Here is an 18,794-nt window from a genome sequence, read left to right as displayed (position 1 = left end):
GAAAAATCTTCCATGCTCATGGATTGGAAGAATCAATATCATCAAAATGTCCATTCTCCCAAAAGCAATTTATAGATTCAATGCAATACCAATCAAGATACCGAAGACCTTCTTCTCAGATCTGGAAAAAATGGTGCTGAAATTCATATGGAGGCACAAGAGACCTCGAATAGCTAAAGCAATCTTGTACAACAAAAACAAAGCCGGAGGCATCACAATACCAGATTTCAGGACATACTACAGGGCAGTTGTAATCAAAACAGCATGGTACTGGTACAGAAACAGATGGATAGACCAATGGAACAGAATTGAAACACCAGAAATCAACCCAAACATCTACAGCCAACTTATATTTGATCAAGGATCTAAAACCAATTCCTGGAGCAAGGACAGTCTATTCAATAAATGGTGCTGGGAAAACTGGATTTCCACGTGCAGAAGCATGAAGCAAGACCCCTACCTTTCACCTTACACAAAAATCCACTCAACATGGATTAAAGACCTAAATCTACGACCTGACACCATCAAGTTACTAGAGAACATTGGAGAAACCCTTCAAGATATTGGCACAGGCAAAGAATTTCTGGAAAAGACCCAGGAGGCACAGGCAGTCAAAGCCAAAATAAACTATTGGGATTGCATCAAATTGAGAAGTTTCTGTACTGCAAAAGAAACAGTCAGGAGAGTGAAGAGACAACCGACAGAATGGGAAAAAAATATTTGCAAACTATGCAACAGATAAAGGGTTAATAACCAGAATCTACAAAGAGATCAAGAAACTCCACAACATCAAAACAAACAACCCACTTCAGAGATGGGTTGTTTGTTTTGATGTTGTGGAGTTTCTTGATCTCTTTGTAGATTCTGGTTATTAACCCTTTATCTGTTGCATAGTTTGCAAATATTTTTTTCCCATTCTGTCGGTTGTCTCTTCACTTTCCTGTTTCTTTTGCAGTACAGAATCTTCTCAATTTGATGCAATCCCAATTGTTAATTTTGGCTTTGACTGCCTGTGCCTCCAGGGTCTTCTCCAAGAAATCTTTGCCTGTGCCAATATCTTGCAGGGTTTCTACAATGTTCTCTAATAATTTAATGGTGTTGGGTCGTAGATTTAGATCTTTAATCCATGTTGAGTGGATTTTTGTGTAAGGTGTAAGTTAGGGGTCTTGCTTCATGTTTCTGCACATGGAAATCCAGTTTTCCCAGCACCATTTATTGAATAGACTGTCCTTGCTCCAGGAATTTGTTTTAGATCCTTGATCAAATATAAGTAGGCTGTAGATGTTTGGATTGATTTGTTGTGTTTTTATGCAGCTCCATTGGTCTATCCATCTGTTTCTGTACCAGTACCATGCTGTTTTGAATATAACTGCCCTGTAGTATGTACTTAAACGTGGTATTGTGATGCCTTCGGCTTTGTTTTTGTTGTACAAGATTGCTTTAGCTATTCAAGGTCTCCTTTGCCTCCACATGAATTTCAGCACAATTTTTTCCAGATCTGAGTAGAATGTCTTCGGTATTTTGATTGGTATTGCATTAAATTTATAAATTGCTTTTGGGAGAATGCACATTTTGATGACATTGATTCTTCCAATCCATGAGCATGGAAGATTTTTCCATTTTTTTGGTATCCTCTTCCATTTCCTTCTTTAAGATTTTGTAATTCTCATTGTAGAGATCTTTGATGTCTTTATTAAGTTTATTCCAATGCATTTGTTTTTGTAGCTATTGTGAATGGGATTGATTTTAGCGGTTCTTTCTCAGCTGTGGCATTGCCTATGTATACAAAGGCTGTTGATTTTGTGCATTTATTATATCCTGCTACTTTCCCAAACTCTTCTATGAGTTCCAATAGTCTCTTACTAGAGTTCTTTGGATCCCCTAAATAAAGAATCATATCATCTGCAAAGAGGGATAGTTTGAGTTCTTCCTTCCCAATTTGTATCCCTTTAATTTATTTTTCTTGCCTAATAGCTCTGGCTAAACTTCCAGAACTATATTGAATAGCAGAGGTGACAGTGGGCATCCCTGTCTGGTACCAGATCTCAGTGGAAATGCTTCCAACTTTTCCCCATTCAATAGGATGCTGGCCATGGGTTTCTCATAGATTGCTTTGATTGTATTGAGGAATGTTCCTTCAGTACCCAGTTTTCTTAGAGTTTTCATCATGAAAGGGTCTTGTATTTTATCGAATGTTTTCTCTGCATCTATTGAAATAATCATATGATTTTTCTTCGGCAGTATGTTAATGTGGTGTATCACATTGATTGATTAGTGAACATTGAACCATCCCTGCATACTGGGTTAAATCCCACTTGGTCTGGGTGGATGGTCTTTCTGATGTGTTGCTCCATTCTAAAGGCCAGAATTTTATTGAGGATTTTTGCATCTATGTTCATCAGGGATATTGGTCTGTAATTCTCTTTCAGTGCTGCATCTTTCTCTGGCTTAGAGATTAAGGTGATGCTGGCTTCATAGAAAGAGAATTTGGGAGGATTCCCTCTTTTTTGGTTGTTCTGAATAGTTTGAGAAGAATTGGAGTTAGTTCTTCTATAAATGTCTGGTAGAATTCAGCAGTGAATCCATCCGGTCCTGGGCTTTTCTTTGTTGGCAGGTCCTTTATTACTGATTCAATTTCACACTCTGTTATGGGTCTGTTTATGGTTTCTATGTCTTCCTGTTTCAATTTAGGTAGATTGCATGTGTGCAGGAATCTATCCATTTCTGAAAGATTTTCCTGTTTGCTGGCATACAACTCTTTGTATTAATTTAGTAAAAAAAATAATAGACTCTCCTACCAAAGACATTAGAATGTGCTGGCTTCTGTGGTGAATTTTATCATATATTTAAAGAATAAATATGATCAATGCTTATTAAATTCTTGCAAAATATTGAGGAGCAAGGAATACTCTCAAGTGATTTTTGTGAGACCACATTTACCCTGTTTTCTCTTATAAATTTGCTCATAAATTCATACCAATGATAAAATTTAATTTTTACAGTAAGAGAATAGCGATAACTAATAATAAATTGAAATAATTATAGAAATTTAGATTAATAAAATTTCCAGGGATTGGTCCAAGATGGCAGAATAGGGAGAGAGTGCACTGATAGTCCGGGTAAAGATATTTTAATAAAAGTGGAGATACTGCAGTCTCAGAGAAGAGTTAGGGGAAAAACTGCAGAGGAAACTCTTCCGGAATTATAGGGACATGGTGGACCTATGTAAAGGGCATGGGTACCCACGCCTCGGGACCTCAGCTGCGGAGTCTACACATCAGTTCTGGAGAGGGAGGTGAGATGAAACCTCAGTAGCCCAAGACACTGGCGAAAAAGCAGCAGGAAGAGACTAGAGGGAACGAGGCTTGAAGCCCTGTAAAAAGTACACCAACCTATCTAGAGGTGAGAAAATAAATAAATAAAATAGACCAGTATGGACGTGATTCTCTCTCTCCACTCACCTTACAAAGGCAGGCAAAACAATAGAGGAGGCACAATTTTGGACATACGTAACAGCTGCACCAGCTCAGGGCTGTGCCCGCTCTCAGCCAAGCAGAAAAACCTGACTCTGGTGGGGAGCAATAACAGGAGATTAAGACCTAGTGAATGTGTGGAGCTTATGAACCAGGACTGTGGAAAAAAAAAGCATCTGAGGGTGTGTGGGAGAATTCACGCTGTGGCTGAGATGTGCGTTGTCTCCATGGGAGACACCACAAATTCGGGCAGCTTTGGCTATGTGGTGAGAGACATTGCAGGGGAATCTGAGCTTACACTGAGGACTGCACAGATCCTTTGTGCGGTCCCTGGGACAGAGCAGACAAACATTATACCCACTGGGGCTAGCGCTCAGGCACTGATTGCCAATGAAAAGTTTTTTCAACACTGTTGAAAGTTATCTAGAAGTTTTTAGTATAAACTTCACTAAATGAGTCTGTGATATATTTGCACTAATAAAATGGTGAGAATGACTAACCCTATTTGAATTCAGATGACTTCTTGGAAATTCCCTGATTTCAGAATGTGTGAATCTATGCATTAGTTAGAAGCTATAAATATTCTTGTCCAAATCCATGACTATCTTCATTTTAGCTAATGCTATTTACCATGTCATCCCTTTCCAACATACAGCTATCAATCGTGATATGAACATTTAACTATCCAAGTAACAAAAAAGTGCATTTTGCCTATGTCATTTCCTGGCTGCAAATAACCCCGCCATCCTTTTTCATCCTCTCTTATTTCATTGAGCAACTCTAGGTCATTTTTGTGCCTGATCTTGTCTGATTATGAACCAGATAGAGTGTTCAGCACTTGCTCTCAGATGTTGCTACTATTTTCCCAGTGGGTGCATCCTGTGACCCTTGAAAATACACAGCATACCACTGGTCCCTTTGATTGCTGTCCTGATTTCTATGATTGTTGCCATCTGCTGTACATACAAACACCATCAAGAACACAAAAAGAAAACTACAGGAGGAAAATAAAAAAAAAAACTAATGAAATCACTCCAAACGGAAGTTTTCCAAATTATATATATTTACTGCAACTCACAGTCAGGAAGTGAACTAAACATTTTAAATATCAAGAGTTTGTAAAACTAAAAGTACATTTAAAATATCTTAAACTTTTGTTAGCATGACAACAGATATTATTGTAATTAACTTCATATTGTATTAGGCAGATGTTTTGCTTTAACATTATATGAGACAAAAAGGCAGCCCCAAAGGAATAATATTCTAAAGAATAACATTTTCAGGAAGTAAAAATACAATGCACTCTGAATTCACTGCAATACTGAATGAAATAGAATAGCTTAACTCTGTACATTTTTTTCTGATTTAAATGTTAATTTACTCATTTTATTTGCTTGAAATGCAGAGGGGCATGGAGAAAAAGGCAGATCAACATGAAGCTTCCATCCACTGGTTCAGTTCCAAATGCCACAAATTCTGGGGCTGTAGCAGGCTGAAGTCAGGAAGGTAGAACTGAATCCAGGTTGCCTTCCAAGGGGCTCAGCTACTTGATCAATCAGCAGTTACCTCCAGAATGTGCACTGGCAGGAAGCTGGAACTGGGAGCACAGAGAGCACTTGGACTCAGGCATTCCCATATTGGAGGCAGGTACACCAAGTAGCATCCTAATGGCTAGACCAAATGACTGCCTCCTTATACATGTTCATAGAAATTGTTTCAGTTAATATTAAAATATTGAGACAACATTTTATATACAGATAAATTTTCCACAACTTTGGAATTCAGAGGACCTTATTTTTAGAGAATTAAATTTGTAGAAATGTGAGAGATGCTCAGCCATTGATTCTCTTGTTTTCTGCATGGGAAAAAGTAAGCAACAGAAAGTGTACAATAAGGTCTTGTATCTTTGTTCAAATTTAAAATACAACAGAGATCAGTAATGAATAACAAAGTAGAAACTGGCTGGACAATAAAAGCATTACTACACTTGCTAAGAAAAATGTGCTTGAAAGAATTGTCTTACTTAAGTATTAAGGTTACCTTCTTTGAAATATTTTCTGTATGATATCAATAACTACTTCAGTTGAACAAAAGATACATTGTATAAAGAAAACATAGCATAAGGCTAAAGTAGTTGGATGATATCTAAGTACTTGTGGTGGAATGAGGTGAAAAGGTCATGTCAAGATGGCCGCTGACAACAGAAACTGCCTGGTAACAGGCTGTGATTGGATGGCTTCAGGAACCACATGACAACAGAGGAAACCACATGACAACAGAGCCTGACTGACGGCAGACCGTGATTGGATGGTTTTAGCAACTGCCTGGCGACAAGAGCCTGACTGGCAACAGGCTGTGATTGGATGGCTTTGGAAACTGCCTGGCAACAGGCTGTGATTGGTTGAGGCATAGACCGCCCCTTGACCGGATTGGCTGGTCTTGGCTATATAAGCTGTTGTTCTAACTCAAATAAAGGAGTCTTCGGGCTGCTGGCCTCAGGCCCGCTTTCACCTGACTCTCGGGGTCTGTGTGGTGACTCCAAACCTCTTGCCCCCACCACCCTCCTCCTCTCAGAAAGGAATCCACTCCAACATTGTTGAAAAATCAACTGCAAGAAGTACGGACTCATATTTCTTTTTTTATTATTATTATTTTAATTGTAGTTGTTTCTAACAGGTTTGATGTGATCTGTAGATATAATTCTAAGAACATGATATTGGTTCCTCCTTCCCTTCACCACTTCCCTCTTGCCATCTCCCTTTCTCTCTCTCTTGTTTTTAATTTTTGATATAACATTTCAAAATTACATTACAGTAATAAGGCTTAATTCTTCACCAAATAATCAGTTTAACAAGTAAAAAGCAAATTTAGTGAGATATAGAAAATGACTATAAACAATAGTTGAATGGAAAAACGATTATTTCACTCATATGCAGTAAATTCTGAAGAAATCACAGGTCATTTAAACCAGAGAAGTATAACATTCTTAACCATTACTTTGACAAAGTTATAGAACAAAGATTTGCAACAATGCCGATACACGCAGACATTTCTACCTTCCTTTTTTTTCCCTTTTTCTCTTTGTTTATTTTTAAAACTTTAGCATTCGCATATAATGGAGAATATGAAGCATTTGTCTTTCTGGATGTGGCTTAATTCATTGAATATGCTGTCCTCCAGTTGTAAGTACTTTGCTGAAAATGGTACAATTTTATTCTTTTTTATAGCTGAATAATATCCCATGGTGTATAAGGAATAATATTTCTGAAAATTATTTATGTAACAATATAAGCATATGTGAGATAATTTGCTTGTTTATTTATGTAATTGAGTGTTCATTAAAAAGAAGCAAACAAAACTTGATAACCCCTACTCTCAGTATTGACATTATTTGTACACTTTTTAAAATTTTTTTAAGATTTTATTATTTCTTTATTTATTTATTTATGTATTTGAGAGGCAGAGTTACAGACAGTGAGAGGGAGAGACAGAGAGAAAGGTCTTCCTCCATTGGTTTACTCTCCAAATGGCTGCAATGGCCTGAGCTATGCCAATCCAAAGCCAGGAGCCAGGTGCTTCCTCCTGGTCTCCATGTGGGCGCAGTGGCCCAAGGATTTGGGCCATCTTCTACTGCTTTTCCAGGCCACAGCAGAGAGCTAGATTGGAAGAGGAGCAGCCAGGACTAGAACCCGCTCCCATATGGGATGCTGGCGCTGCGGGTGGAGGATTAACCTACTGTGCCATGGTGCTGGCCCCCATTTATTGTTTCATAAAGATACAACATTGATTTATTTTTTAGAGTTTTCTGTTGTTCCTGAAAAATAAAAATTACAGTGGGTAGCTTTAGTTAAAAATTAAAAATTTTTAAAATTTTATTTATTTATTTGAAAGTCAGAGTTACACAGAAAGAGCAGAGACCATTTCTGCAATCACTATTCTTTTAACTTTTGCATATTATTTACATAGTGTGATATTGTTTGTCTGGAAAAAAATTTGAGAAAGCAAAATTAGACACAATAAATTAACATTAATTTGGCTGGTTTCAAAAGTAACAGCCAAATAAAAGTTAGCCTATATATAAAACTATCACATTTAGTGCATTATCAAAAATTAAGAATAAGAGCAATGCATTTTTGAGTATGGTCTTTAAAAAGAAAGGTAATAAGTATAAAATATGAAAAATTAAATTTTATAAATATGTAAATTTTCTCTCATTATCTTACATAATTGGGATAGGATTTAAAATAGTAGGGTCTGGTGCTATAGCTGCAGCCTCCGCCTGCAGTGCCTGCATCACATATGGCCACCTGCAAGTCCTAGCTGCTCCAGTTCCAATCCATCTCCATGTTAATGTGCCTGGGAAAGCAGTGGAGGATGGCCCAAATCCTCGGGCCTCTGTATCCATGTGGAAGAAGCTCCTGGCTCCTTGCTTTGGATGGGCTTAGCTCAGGATGTTGCAGAGATTTGGAGAGTGAACAGCATATGAAAGACCTCTCTCTCTTTCTGTCTCTGAACTCTCTCTGAAACTCTGTCTTTAAAATAAATAAAATCAATCTTAAAAAAAAAAAAAAAAAGAAATTAATCCCGGTTGCTCCTCTTCCAGGCCAGCTCTCTGCTATGGCCCGGGAGTGCAGTGGAGGATAGCCCTGGTCCTGGGGCCCTGCACCCGCATGGGAAACCAGGAGGAAGCAACTGGCTCCTGACTTTGGATCAGTGCAGCGCGCCAACCTCAAGGCACTGGCCACAGCAGCCACTTGTGTGGTGAACCCATGGAAAAGGGAGGACCGTTCTCTCTGTCTCTCTCTCTCACTGTCTAACTCTGCCTATCAAAAAAAAAAAAAAATAAATAAATAAAACAGCAATAGTACATTTTAGCAAATTGAAGTAATAATTATTTGAAGAATGCTTATTTGAATGTTTAACTTTATAGAAATTATCAACATATTCTAAAAAAATTCAATTGTTGGAAGATACCAACTAGGAACTGTGTCGTATTTCACTCAGTTTTGCATCTGGGTTCTAAGCAAAAATCTAGCAGCACTATAGTTTAATTAAATAAGAATTCCCTGGGGTTAGGCCCAGGAAGATATCAGTTTTTTTTTTTTTTTTTCAGAGTCACCCTTACTCTGCATCAACTGTAATATACAACAATTATGATTGTTATAAACCAATTTGCTGTAAATCAGAATAATAGGGCTGTTTCAAGTATAATTCTGACAGTTTCTCTAGTTTCCCTTTTGACAGTGTACCTGCTGGAATCTGAGTTCAATTTTATTAATTTATGGTTTCCCGGAACCACCTCATCTTATTTTCACAGAGTTTGATAAAATACACTCTTAGATTATTTTAATTCTCCCTAGCAATTTCCCACTTCAGATTTTAATATTTTGCATTTGCATTCTATGGTTTATTATTTGTATTCATTGGGAATCATCAGACTTTCATTTCTTTTGTGTGTGTGTGTGTTTTTTTTTTTTTTTTTTTTTTGCAAAATGCAGAACCTGGATTTATTTGGTGATTCTGGATTTATTTTGTAACTTTATTGTTATTTGTTTCCCAATTTAAACTTATTTAAATTATGTTAATATTAATATACTTCTTTCTCCTCAGACTTATTTTGTTTTCTCCCTTGGCAGCTAAGTCACTTGATTAAATACTATTCACTTTGTTTTTTCTGTTGCATCTAAATCAGAAACTGTGGAAGAAAACAGACACTCAAACCTACCCTGTTCTGTACAGATTTTAGACAACTGCTTGCATTTTGTCATCAACTGTTGACTGAATATTTGTATGACCACAAAGTCATATTGAAGCCCTATTATTCCAAGCATGATAACAATTGGGATGTGGCGCCTTTGGGAGATGATTTTATTCTCTTTTGATGAAAAGGAAATTTATTTACAGTCTTCTGTAGTGCTGCTGTGACATCTTATTTCATTTCTTTAAAAGATGCATTTATTTCTTTGAAAGTCAGAGTTACACAAAGAGAGCAGAAGCAGAGAGAAAGAGGTCTTTCATCTGCTGGTTCACCCCCCCCCCCAGATGACCACAATGGCCAGAGCTGCACCATTCCAAAGCCAGGAGCCAGGAGCCAGGAGCCAGGAGCTTCTTCTGGGTCTTCCACGCATGTGCAGGGGCCCAAGGACTTGGGCCATCTTCTACTGCTTCCCCAGGCCACAGCAGAGAGCTGGATTAGAAGTAGAGCAGCCGGGACACCAACTGGCACCCATTTGCGATGCCAGCAATGCAGCCAGAGGCTTTACCAGCTATGCCACAGCACCAGACCCTCATTTTATTTTTAAATATAATTTTTGGTCTGGTGCCCACAGCCGGGCTGGGCCAGAGCATCCCAAGATGGCCGACTTTGAGGATCAGGTGTCCGATGAGGAGAAGGTATGTATAACTGCTGAATTCATCACTCATGCACCCCCAGGAGAATTTAGTGAAGTATTCAATGATGTCCAGCTACTACTTAATAATGACAATCTCCTCAGGGAAAGGGCAGCACATGCATTTGCCCAGTATAACATGGATCAGTTCATGCCTGTGAAGACAGAAGGATATGAAGATCAGGTCTTAATTACAGAGCATGGTGACCTGCGTAATAGCAGATTTTTAGATCCATGAAACAAAATTTCCTTTAAGTTTGATCACTTATGGAAAGAAGCAAGTGATCCCCAGCCAGAGGAAGTAGATGGAGGCTAGAAGTCTTGGAGAGAATCCTGTGACAGTGCTTGAAGAAAGATCATTATTCCAATGGCTTCTGTGTTGTGTGTGCTAAAAAATATAGATGGGCAGCAGACTATAATTGCATGTATTGAAAGCCATCACTTTCAGCCTAAAAACTTCTGGAATGGTCATTGTAAATCATAGTGGAAATTCACCATCGCACCATCAATAGCCCAAGTGGTTGGAGTGCTTAAGATTCAGGTTCACTATTACAAAGACGGCGATGTTCAATGGGTTAGTCATAAAGATGTACAAGACTCAATAACTGTGTTGAATGAAATACGAACTGCCAAGGAGTTTATAAAATCATAGAGAATGCAGAAATGAATATAAGACAGCAATTAGTGAAAACTATCAAACCATGTCAGACGCAACACTCAAGACCTTACGCCAGCAAATTCCAGTTACCCGCAACAAAATCGACTGGAACAAGATACTCAGCTACAAGATCGGCTAAGAAATGCAGAATTATTAAAGGCTGACTGGATTCTTCAGTATGTAGAACAAAAAGGATTCGATGTGTGGTCATATGATAAATAAGTGGTTTATAAACAGGAGTGATATTTTGCTAGGGCTTTCAAATTTAACAGGTTTTGAAGTTCTGTTGAACCTATAGCATTGCCTTAATTTCTTTTGTGTTCTCTGCCTTGTAATTTTCTGTTATCACTGTATCTACTTGTAAATCTCTTTTTCCCCCTACATTTAATGTTGGAGAGAGAAATCTAGCCTGAAGTCATTTTACTGTTTAGAAAATGTCCTTAGCCATGAAGCCCCGTTACTGATTTAGACAGATAATATGTTCAGTACTGTTTACCCTTGTCCTTCAGAACACTTTTGTTCCTTTAGTAGTTTTACAGATCCACCAACAGCTAAAGAGGCTATGCTACAAACTCTAGTTAAACGGAAGACACACTTGTCCTCTTTCTGACTGCATTGATCATTTATAGCATCTCACGGTAGTTTGCAAAAGTGTGAATTGGGGCTTTTCAGGTCCTTTTTGAGGGGCAAAGGAGGTTTTCTGGAAATTCCGTTAGAGCCAGCTTTTCTGGGGAACTTGTTTTTAAATCCAAAGACTGGAACCACGTTCCCTGCACATGAACGTGTTTCCTTTGTTTCCCCTTTGCTCATTGTCTCCTTTCCAGCTAGTCCCATTGTAGTTATAGACATCTGCATTTTTAGAACAGATTTACCCATTTATGATTTTTTTTAATTCAAGAACTGCTGACGTACTGTGATATAATAGAGTATAAGACTTGAAAAATGCAGATGCTGAAGGAATGGTAGTTATCTTGTGCTTTAATACTTTGTGGCAGGATTGTACTATAAGCAAATGAATCAACTATGTAATTCACAAACATGAAAAATGAACCAAAGTGAAAAGGATAACTTCCAGGCAGTATCTTTCTATTGTAACTTGTTATTCCAGGGAACACTAGTGACTTCTTCTAAATAGGATGCAATACTTGTTTCAAATTACTATTCCTCAGTCTGGCCTGCCAAGAACACAAATGTAACTGTGATCTAGCAGCCCTGCCCAGGTGTATTGGCAGGTGTGTGATTGATCTCAGAATACACAGGTGACATAGATATGATATGACAACTGATAATGGTGGATTCATTTACATTGTTTACACTGCTATGACCAGGCCTTAAGGGAAGGTCAGTTTTTTAAGAAACCAAGTAGTGTCTTCCTACCTGTCTCCAAATGCATGTAAAAGAAGAAAGGTGTCTGTGCTTCAGCATTATTTTTACTCAGAAATACAGTCATGCAAGAGTTTTTTTCCAAGTGATGCACTGAGCTATGTAAGCATTATTATTTATTTCAAATAAAAGATATTTGTATTTTATGTTATTCATACTATCCATCCAATCCACACTATCTTCTGTATCAGGTAGTCCAATAGAAATATACCTGTTTTGTTCTAAAAATAGGTGAACAAATTTTCTGTATTTCAAATATACAGATTTTGGGTCATAGTGATACTTCATAGCCTACCCTCTCTCCTACTCACGCCCCCACCGTACATCCTCCTTTCTTTCTTATTCTTTCTTTTGATTTTTGCAATGATATACTTTCAATTTATTTTATAAGGTTTACCCTCCACTAAGTAAATAATTCAACAAATAGTAAGAACAACAACCACAACAAAAACACTGTTACTCTACAGTAGATACAAGGGAAGTTTTTGCTGGAAGTACTGCTAACTTCCCCTTATACTTAATTGGCCAGGGCAGTGTCACAACACAGCTCCATTATGTTAGGGAGATTAGGGAATACAGTGTTTTCAACTGGACACATCATCACCCCAAATGTAACATGGATCCATTGATTTAAGAAAAATAGAAAAATTGTATATTTTTGTGAGACGGCTGGATATTCACAGCACTGCCTATGTCTTCAGATTTCCCTCAAATGATCCTTTGTCCTTCTCCACTCTGAAGCTCCAGTGATATGGAAGAAAGCCTCCTGCATGATTGTACCCACATTCATCTCATGGACTGCAAGGCTGAGACTAGAGAAGGGGGCTCTCTTGTAGTCCTCCACTTCTTCAGCAGTATTTGTCTTATCTTCCTTTTCAGAAACCTGAGATAATTGTCAGCAGAGAATAACAGATGATCCATTTACATATTTCTGTTCTTTATGCTATTCTTGGTCATACTCCTTATCCCTTATTAACTGGAGCACTTGTTCTATGTCTTTCTCAACAAAACTATTCCTGCCAGCATAATCCAGAGAGCTGCTGAACATCCTGAGATTAAAAGTTATTTTCTTTTATTTATTTAAGTTTACTCGAGAAGCAATGGGACAGAGATGGAGGGAGATGGTAAGAGAGAGGATTGTGGGGGGAGAGAGAGAGAGAGAGAGAGAGAGGGAGAGAAAGAGAGAAAGAGAGAAAGAGAGAGAGAGAAAGAGAGAGAGAGAGAGGAGAGAGAGAGAGAAACTCCCATCCACCGATTTTTCTCCACAAATGCCTGTAATGTACCTGGTTGGGCAGGGGCAGACAGAAGCCATGAAACATAAACTCAGTTCAGATCACCCACGTGGGCAGCAGCAACTCAACAATGTGAAACATTACCCGTTCCCTCTCAGGATATGCATCAGCAGGGATCCAGAATAGGGAGATAGAGCTGCGACTCAAATACAGGCACTCCAGTATTGATGTGCATGTCTAAACCAGTATCTTAACTTTTAGGGAAAATGGTTACACACCCAAAATTATTTTCTTAATCTTCATTTTAAAGACTTACTGCTATTCTTTTTCCCCAACATGAAAATTCTTTTAAATTTGCATTTGACAATTTTACATTCTATCTACCATCTTTATGTCTTTACAGGGTATTTTTCTCACATCACCATAACAGCAGTTCTCAATACTATCAGTATACTCAGTGCTTGTTGTTGCAACCACACTTTACCATATTATGTCCTCATTTCATTCTTTAACCCAATTACCTTCCATATCCTCAAAGAAACATAATTTTAATGCTAACATTTTATTCATTTCACCACTCATCCTATGCAAAAATCACTGGAAAAATACCAAAGTTTGTAAAGTTCTGTTAATTGTCTACAATATTTATGGAGAGTTAAAACTCTGGAATGGTCATTTGAACGTTAGGGTTATGAATCTTTTTGGGGTACTCAATACTGACCATCCAATGTGAAACATGCTTTAAACTCTCTTCCCCTGGGTCCTGTTTAACGCAACAAGTCTACCACTTAAATGCTTACAAGCATCATTTTAAATGACTTTTTGGGTCTCACATTCTTTCAGAATGAAAAGTGCTTCAGTTTTCTACCATCAAATACATCAAGCCACTTTCACCAATACCCTATCTATTTTGTCAAACATCATGAAAGTAATACTCTTGTAGTTAATCTAAAGCTAATGTCTGCTTTTGTTGAATCATATTAATTCTTATGTAAACGCATGCTTTTCTTATATTGCAATTTATCCTCCCTAATAAATCATTCAAAATTTCAGATAAGCACAGATCCTGCATATGCCTTGAGTTTATTTCTATTTTATCTGCTCTTTCTCACATAAAATTCACTTAAATATATCTTTACTCATTATTTCCCCTTTGAAACCTTAAATTTATTTCTAAAATACATTGAAAATAAAATTGCTCTTATCAATTGCTTTTACCAACCTCACTACCCACATTCTTCTTGATATAATGATCAGAATGCTGCACTTTTCAGAATTTAAGTCTCATAGGGCAAATAATGGGAGATTATTGCTTATTGCTTTTTTTAAAAACTATCTCTTTAAAATATTATGTGCATGTACTTATCTAAAATCCATTGAATAATAAGGTACAATTTATTTTTATTTTTATTTTATTTATTTATTTTTTTTGACAGGCAGAGTTAGACAGTGAGAGAGAGAGATGGAGAGAAAGGTCTTCCTTTTTCCATTGGTTCACCCCCCAAGTGGACACTATGGCAAGTGTGTTGTGGCCAGTGCGTTGTGCGGATCCAAAGCTAGAATCAGGTGCTTCCTCCTGGTCTCGCATGGGGTGCAGGGCCCAAGGACCTGGGACATCCTCCACTGCACTCCCAGGCCACAGCAGAGAGCTGGCCTGGAAGAGGAGCAACCAGGACAGAATCCAGTGCCCTAACCAGGACTAGAACCCGGGGTGCTGGTGCTGCAGGTGGGGGATTAGCCTATTGAGCCGTGGCACCGGCCCATAAGGTACAATGTTAGCATTTTTAGCATATTCATGCACACACACATATTCATTTATCATAATTAATAGTTTTAGAATATTTTCTTCATTCTCAAAAAAAAATCCTACACTGATTAGCAATCCTTCTCACAACATCAGTCTTAGGGAACCACCCAGTCTTAGGTGTTCAGTAAATTTAGTTTGGTTTCTATAAATTTGCCTATTTTAAACATTTACTATGAAAGGATCCATACAAAACAGGTAATATGTTGTGGATTTTAGCTTTTAGCATAAACTTATCAAGGTTTACTCTTCCTGTGGTGTATATCAGTATTTACTGCCATTTTTGCCTAGTAATATTCCTTTTCGTGTACATATCAAAATTTGTCTATACACTCAGCAGTTAACAGAGATTTGGACTGTTACCACTTTTTAAATATTATGGGTTACATGACACTGCAAGTTTTTGTATGGAAATTTATTTTATTTTTTTAAGATTTATTTATTTATTTATTTGAAATGCAGAGGCAGGGAGGCAGAGAGAGAGAGAGAGAGAGAGAGGAGAGAAGTCTTCCATTGGCTGGTCACTCCCCAAATGGCTGCAATGGCTGCAGCTAGGCCCTTCCGAAGCCAGGAACCAAGAGCTTCTTCTGGGTCTCCCACATTGGTGCAGGGATCCAAGGACTTAGGCCATCTTCCACAGCTTTCCCAGGGCACAGCAGAGAGCTGGATCAGAAGCGGAGTAGCTGGGACTCAAGCGTGCACCCATGTGGGATGCCAACACTGCGGCTCTGCCCATTATGCCACAGTGACAGCACCTGGAAATATAGTTTAATTACTCTTAGGCATATATCTATGAATGTAACTGCTAGATCACATGGTAACTCCATGTTTCACAGTTTGAAAACTGTTTTCCAACATTTTTGCACCATTTCACATTCTCATTCACAATATATGAGGTTTTCTAATTATCCACATCCTATCATCTGCCATGTCATTACAGACATTATCTTCTTATTTGGAAATACACTATAACCCAGGCCCCTGGTTTGACCCTGGCCTAGTCTTGGTCATTGAGGCCGTTTGGGGAGTAAATCCGCAGGTAGAGGATCTGTGTATGTGTGTGTGTGTGTGTGTGTGTCTTCCAGATATTTCACTTATAATATGCCCACAACAGCCAGAGACAGGCAACACTGAAGTCTGCATCGCAGGACACTATCTGGGTCTTTCATGTAGGAGTCAGAAGGAATCCCAATACTTGAGCCCTCATCTGCTGCTTCCCAGGTTGCACCTTAGCAGGAAACTGGATAGAAAGCTCAAATGCTAGGACTTGAATCAGGCACTACAATATGTGATGTGGGATATAGATGTCCTAAGAATCAATTAAACTGCTGTGCCAAATGCCTATCCCGATTTCCACAACCTTTCAAAAATTATCTGTACACTTTCTGAAAACGACACTTCATCTGTAAGCATTTCTGCATGTATTTACTAAAAACAGAAACATTGTCTCACACAAAACCAATGGTATCTTAATCTCCGTCAGAAAACTCAGCTGACTTAAAATACTCATGTTGTATAGTGTCAATATTCTAATTGCTCAGTCGTCCTAATACAGCCTGTACTGGTATCTACACAAAGTTGAAGAAGATAATCTCTTTGCAATTGTAATTGTACTTTCATTCTTTTCTACTGCATTTGCAACTTGGAGAAAACAAAATATTAGTCTCATATTTTCAATTTTTTTTTTTTTGACAGACAGAGTGGACAGTGAGAGAAAGAGACAGAGAGAAAGGTCTTCCTTTTGCCGTTGGTTCACCCTCCAATGGGCCGGCACACCGCGCTGATCCGATGGCAGGAGCCAGGTGCTTTTCCTGGTCTCCCATGGGGTGCAGGGCCCAAGCACTTGGGCCATCTTCCACTGCAATCCCTGGCCACAGCAGAGAGCTGGCCTGGAAGAGGGGCAACCGGGACAGAATCTGGCGCCCTGACAGGGACTAGAACCCTATGTGCCGGCGCCACAAGGCGGAGGATTAGCCTATTGAGCCATGGCGCCGGCCCAGTCTCATATTTTCAATTTTTCTTAGTGTAAAGGTAGTAGGTATTAAATTCCTCTCACCATACATTTGTTTTCCAGTTTTCCATTCTGTTGGTAACATACTTTCTCCTAATCCCAATATTTTGCAATTTGAAATCATTATGATAATTATTTGAATTCTGGAGTTTAATTCATCTTTACTTACTCTTTTTTTTTTTTTTTTTTTTTTTAGTGAGATAAGTGCAGGACAGTTCACCCCCTGGAAATATTCAGTTATTTTCTATTATTTTTTTGGATGCCATTCTTATAAAATTATTGATTATTGCAGTTACGTTAGATGCTTTATGTAGCTGCAGCTGTGCATTTATTTGATTTTTAAACAATTATTTGTTTACATTATTTTTTGATTTGTTTTATTGGCCAAAAGTATATTCCAAATACTTTTAAACTTGAATATTTTGCACTAACTATAAATATTTTAACTATGTAATTAGATAACTGTATATTAAGATCATGGTAAACATGTAAGGTTACAATGTAGGACAAAATAAGAAAAAAATCAAGTCATTTTGAAATCTTATTACTAAAACTATTATGCAATTATAAATTGTTTTTGAATTGACTAATTTACTATAATTTCAGTAGACAATTTATTATAAAAATATTATTTCACTAATCTTTTATAACCACTAGGTGTTCAATACAGAAAAGAAAAACTTGGCTCTGTAAAAAAAAAAAAAAAAATTGGAAATTGCTTTCGGCACCTACATAAGATGGTGTAATATTTCACAAATCCTGATTATGTCAGTTCTGTAGAAATTCTAGTTAAATCCAAAAGTTACTTGATGAGATGATCCTGTATCCACAGTCTCGACAACTTTCAACATTTCCAGAGGAAAAAAAAGGTGAACTGCTGTTAGAAGGTACTCAAAACCTATTATTCTTATTTCATATTGCAGTACATGGGCTATCTCTTCTGTCACCTACCTGCAGGCAAAATTGCACCTAATCTATCAGAGAGATGAGTCTCTTCAATTCTGAAAATCCTTCTGGGAAGTAGATGTTACAAGTCCCTTTAATAATAAAAGAAAAAAAATAAACTTTTAATCAGAAATTTCCTCTCTGCCCTAATCTTTCTTCTGATGTATTAAGCCCATTTTGCTTCATACAATTCAAATAGAAATACCTGCAATTAATAAAATGCTTACTTGGAAAACAGTTCATTTCCCATCCATTTGGGTTTTCTGAAGTAAAATTAACCTGTAGTAATATTTTAAGAAAAAAATTACATTTTTGAATATTTGAACTTTCTTATTACACCATGATTATCTATGTGCTAATTTCAATATCGTTGATACCAACATTACTATGCATCATAACTAAGAAACTTCAAAAAATTTTAAAAGCGAATTTGACAATGCTGTATTTTTCCTTGTTAACAAAAATCAAGTAAAGATATTTCCTGTTATTCTCACAGACACCAAGCTGTCTCAGATACTAACTTAATTATGCATTGTCAAATTATAAATAGTCTCTAATTAACAAGACTCTCCTTCAATCTCCTTCCATAAAATGAGCAATCAATAATTCTAATAACTCTACTCAGGGATGAAATAGATGAAAGGAGACACTCAAGTTTTATAATAGATGAATATAATAGAAACACTAAATGTGAAATAGTAACAGATCCTTTTAAAAACCACATCCCTATTAAAAATCTTATTTTGCTACATTGCAAAATGATAGCAACATTATGCAAATTATACTGGATCAATATGGTAGTATTTATCTTGATCAAAATAAATTAGAAAACTCATTCTAGAGAATGTATATTATGGTATGTATTACTAGTAGATTATGTGTCTTAGAATATATAACAT

The 18,794-nt window shown here is 37.3% G+C and overlaps 1 pseudogene; it reads left to right on the top strand.

Moving 5' to 3' along the window:
- Window positions 1-9,612: 9,612 nt before the first annotated feature.
- On the top strand, window positions 9,613-10,677 carry LOC100356807 (F-actin-capping protein subunit alpha-1-like; annotated as a pseudogene).
- The last annotated feature ends 8,117 nt before the right edge of the window (window positions 10,678-18,794 follow it).

The sequence above is a fragment of the Oryctolagus cuniculus genome, chromosome 9, assembly GCF_964237555.1.
Source record: "Oryctolagus cuniculus chromosome 9, mOryCun1.1, whole genome shotgun sequence".
Lineage (NCBI taxonomy): Eukaryota > Metazoa > Chordata > Mammalia > Lagomorpha > Leporidae > Oryctolagus > Oryctolagus cuniculus.
This window is presented reverse-complemented; position numbering and strand designations above follow the sequence as displayed.